Source organism: Ursus maritimus, unplaced genomic scaffold, assembly GCF_017311325.1.
Source record: "Ursus maritimus isolate PB19 unplaced genomic scaffold, ASM1731132v1 scaffold_32, whole genome shotgun sequence".
Classification (NCBI taxonomy): Eukaryota; Metazoa; Chordata; class Mammalia; order Carnivora; family Ursidae; genus Ursus; species Ursus maritimus.
In genome coordinates, this window is record NW_024425786.1 from 14,327,119 (window position 1) to 14,332,275 (window position 5,157).

The window sequence follows — 5,157 nt, forward strand, 5'->3', positions numbered from 1 at the left end:
CAGACAGAGGGAGGCAGCGGGACCAACCAGCACTGGAAGCAGGAGCCACAAATGGAAAAAGAGACAAAGGAGTGACAAAGCCCCCCATCCCCACCGCCCCGTGTGCGTGCACATATGTGCGTGTATACACACACACACACACACACACACACACGGACAACAACATAAAATAAAAGATGCAGAAATAAAGAAGGACCGAGAGAAAAGAAATTTGAAGGAAAGAATAGATTTTGTTAGTCCAGTAAAAATAATTTAATTAATGTAATTATATACATCGTACACAATTACACTGCCCTCATTTTAAAAAAAATAACCTATAAAAATAAGTTCTCTTTCACTCTTCCCTCCTTCCTTACTCTTACCAATTTGGCATTTATCTTTCCAGACCATTTTTTTTTTTACATGTTTCAGTCCACATATATATCTGCAGAAAACATAGTTCTTCTCTTTTGTTTTATGTTATTTTTGTGTGTCAGGTAAAAGCTACTTGGAACGCATTGTTCTGCCTTTGCTTCAACCACGTGTCCAAGGAGAGCTGTGTATGTGAGTTTCTAGACCAACCTCATTTCCCTCCCCCTCATCCTTTTAAACCGTTGCAAAGTATTTGATAAACGGCTGCTTCGTAATTTTAAGAAGCCGTTTTCCTATGGATGGGTATTTACGTTGTTTCTAATTATTGGCTTTTACATACCATCCTGCCTTAAACATCCGTGGGTATATAACTCCTGGCCCATGGTTCAAGATTTGTTTTAGAATGGGTAATGAGATGTGGTATCAGGGTCATGAGGCATTTGAAACGCTACCAGGGACTGTCCCATTGCCTCCAAAGGGGCCAGACCAGTTTTCCTCCAAACTGCAGTGTGTGAGAGTTCTCATACCCTTCGTGGTATGTTCTGACAACTCCTAAAGCTGCATTTCTTCACTAAAATTCTGCTAATCACCCTTTAAAAAAACCTAATTTGCAAGTAGTCCCCCTTATCGATGGTTTTGCTTTTGGCAATTTCAGTTACCTGCAATCAACCCCAGTCCAGAAGCAGGTGATCCTCCTGATGATGTTAATGGATTGTCAGAAGGTCAACAGCCGACTAAGGATACGTCATACGCCTGATCATTCACCTTCACCTCACTACATCCCATCACACGGGTATCTTATCATCTCGCGTCATCACGAGAAGAAGGGCGAGTACAAGCTATTTTGAGAGAGAGAGAGAGGAACCACATTCACATAATTTTTCAAAAAAGATTTTATTTATTTATTTGAGAGAGAGCGCACAAGTGGGGTGGGGGGGGAGCAGCGGAGGGAGAGGGACAAGCAGACTCCCCCAGCTGAGCAGGGAGCTCGATGTGGGGCTCGATCCCAGGACCCTGAGATCATGACCTGAGCTGAAAGCAGAAGCTTAACTGATTGAGCCAGCCAGGCGCCCCTCACATCACTTTTATTACAGTATTTTTTATAATTGTTCTATTGCATTATACGTTATTATTGCTGATCTCTTTCTGTGTCTAATTTATAAATTAAACTTTACCATACGTTTGTGTGTATAGGGACAAACATAGTATATATAGGGTTTGGTACTATCTGTGGTTTCAGGCACTTGCTGGGGTCTTAGAATGTGTGCCCCCAGCAGAGAAGGGGGGACTCCTCTACTGTGTGCCACCCAGTAAGGTTTCATGAGTCTTCGAATCAAGTCTGATGAAGTTGGTAGAGTGTCCGTGTCGCACCCCTTTGGCCTTTCGATGTAACATATAAGCAGTCTTCCTTTGCACTCAAAGGGAGACATTGTCTAATACACTTGTCTGCTGAGAGAAGACCAACTAGCTCGTTCAAAATGCTAGGCGTGGGCCGAAAGGCCACGGGCCTCTGGAAGAAACGAATTTTACGAGAAGGGCAAGTGTTTGCATTTCGGTCACTATTTCTACATGCTCTGCATTTCCATATGTTTCGTGAAGACAAGCCGTCGTCCTCTTCTGGTTTCGGCAGTTTGCAATGCCAGGCTTTTTGCCTCGTTCTCACGAGCTTTCCGTCACAGAGGAACGATCAAGCAACTTCGTGAAGCTGATGGGCCTGGGGCTTTAGGTTTCGATTACTGTTTACAGCTCTCCCTCCCATCCCCACGCTAGTGTGGCCGTTCGACAGAGTAGCAAACTGAGGTTCAGAAGTTCAGTCACTCACCTAAGTGAACCCAAGGTGGAGATCCAGGCCTAGCAGGCTCTAAATCGTTGTGATCCACTTTAACACAGAAAAGCTTAAATAGAAAATCGGACAGCAGTGGTATGCGACAACACGGCCGGTAGAAAGACCGCCTCAGCAACGAATGTGGGACGCATAAGAGAGTTAACAACGAAATGAATGCATGTGTTATGCAGAGTTTTGTGCAGTTCATGAGAAGTTATGTGTACTGTGGTCTAATACAGTGATTAAGAGCATATAGTCCTGGGACACCCAGCCGACCCAGACGGTCGAGTGTGTAACTCTTGATCTCGGGGTTGTGAGTTCAAGCCCCATGGTAGGTGTGAGGCCGACTTAAAAAAAAAAAAAAAAAGAACATATAGTCTGGAGTGAAATGGCCTGGCTTCGAATCCTGGCTCTGTCACTTTGTGACTTTGGGCAAGTTACTTAACCTCTCTGTGCCTCAGACAGTACATACTTCAATGGGTTGTCGTAATAATTAAACAAGATAGTATTTGTAAAGCAATGAGAACAATGCCGGGCATACGGTAACAACACAGAAGTTTGTCATTTCTGTCCTGCTGTTGCATTTGGTCTTTGCTGTTATTGCTGCTATTTTACAGAGAAGCAAAAGGAACTTGGGAGGTGGAGGAACTAACCCAAGATCACGGCATCTGTCGGTGATAGACCCGGGCCAGAACCTGGGTCTCTGCCATCCTGTTCAGGGGGTTTGCACTCCCAGCACTGCCTCCACCCCTTACTAAACACAGCAGAGGGGGTCATCTAAGACCTCGGAATGTCTGTGCAAGAAAAGGCAGGTCCAGGCACAATTCACACTCTTTCTTCCTGAGAACAAAAGAAGGATCTGTAGTGGAAGAATTTCAGGAACTTCAGTGAAGCATGTGAAACATTCCAAGACAAGTCAGTCCAGTTCCCTTCTGTGTGCTTTCACTAGCATGTGAATCTATCTTTCCCATCTCCCTCACTTCCCCTCCATCCTAGACGAGCGTCATGTCCTAGACCCAGAATCAGATCACCGTTATCCGTCTTTGGAGCCTCCTATATGACATCCGCCCTCTGACCCATTCTCTTCACCAAAGCCAAAGACAGATTTCTAGACATACACCCGATCATGTCTGTCCCCAGGATGGCCCCTCACGGCTCTAAGGACTTGGGCTGAGCCCCTTCCTAGGCCTTATGAGATTGGGCTGGAGCTGGGCTTTCCTTCCACTTCCTGCTCAAGCCCTCATCCTTCCATTAGACAGAATTTCCTTCAGTTCTCAAAACTGAGGATACTGTCCCTTCCCTCTGAACTCTTTCAGTCTGCCCAAGTCCTTCTCACCCTTTCAGCTTCAGCCTGGCACTCAGCTCTTCCCAGAAGCCTTTTCGCATCTTTCACTCTACTTTTTCCCCTGATGGCATCTATACCTCCTCCTTGATAGCATTTCTCATACAGTATTATAATTGCTGTGTCCTTGTCTATATGTCCCATTGGAACCTAGGCTTCCTGGGGGCAATCCCCCTGTTCTTTGGTTTGGGGTTCCACCGGGCACCCGGCACAGGGCCTGAGATGAGAGTTACTGATGGAAGAAAAATACTGATGCTGGTTGAAACTGGGCATGCAGATGCTACTTTTGGCCATGACCCAAGAAGAACTTGTAGGTAGAGTGAGAAGATAATTATTACGGACAGAAACATTAGGAACATTCCCAGGGATGGCGAGATTGGTTTAGAGGGCCACGAGAAGAAGGCAGTAGCATGACTATGGGAAGGGAAGGAGTTAAGAAGAGGGGCTGAGATGAGGGACGAGAGGGTGTTAAGGTCACGGAACAAGGAGGCCATTAGACCGAGGTGGCTGTAATGCCTTGTAACTATATAAGCGAACCTAAGCCAGTGTCAATGCACTCAAATCCCAGAGAATGAAACTGAAGAACCAAGCACAGTCAAATAGGTTTTCCCAAATAAGTCAAGGGCTCACGCTATAGCCAATCAAATAATTTCCTTGCTTAGCTTCCTGTCTTCTTCCTGTCTATAAAATCCTCTCCCCTAGCTCCTGTTGGAGGAGCGCCCCCAGCCACCTTTGGTTTGGGACTGCTCCATTCCAATGATGTATGCTCAAAATAAATCCTCGAAAATGTTGATGTGTCTCAGTTTGCCTTTTAACAAAGGGATTATTGCAGGAGACAGGAGGTTACAGATGGGGTTAGGTACCAGAGTAGATGGGTGTGAATTGGAGTGATCAACAATCCAGGTTTACCCAGGACTGTCTCGGTTTTAAAATTGCAAGCCCTACGTTTCAGGGAACCCTTAGTTCAAGGCAACCCTAGGTGGGTCACCCTAGATTGGAATTCAGATTCCCGTAGTTGCCAGAAGTTTTGCATAAGGGCAACCTCTCCCTTGAGTTATGAGAACGGTAGAGAGGGGAAGGATTAAATAAACAAAACGTATGGGCTTTGGAACCAGGGCAAAGCTCTGCTTCTTTGCTGTGTGATCTTGAAATTCCTTAACCTCTCGGTTCCAGTTTCCCGTAATATGGGGAATAATTAAACACGAGTGAGTCATATGAACGGGCCTACCCCAACTGTAGGCTCATAAGTAGAGTTAAAAGTTTTTAGTTTCCTTTCTTTCCTTACTTTAGTCACTGCTCTGGTCTCCCACTTTTCAATCCTCGGTTTCTCTCCTTGACCTTTCCCTGCCTCGTTCTCGGCTGTCACCTGCTCCTCACTAAGAGCACCACCCACCGCCGGGGGGGAAGAGCGGAGCCAACAAAGGTGGGTGCCCCTCTGGCTCTCCCAGGCGAGCTCTCTATGGTGCCTGCCAACAGAGCCGCGTGGAGCTGGAGGTGGGAGGGGGCGGGGCCCGTCACGTGAACCGGGCGCCCGGCGCGCGCGCAGGCGCGGTGTCCGCGTCGCAGTCGCCGGGCTTCGTCGCCCGCGGCGCTTCGCCTTCTTGGCACCTGAGACGGCCCTCCGGCGGTCAGGCTTTCC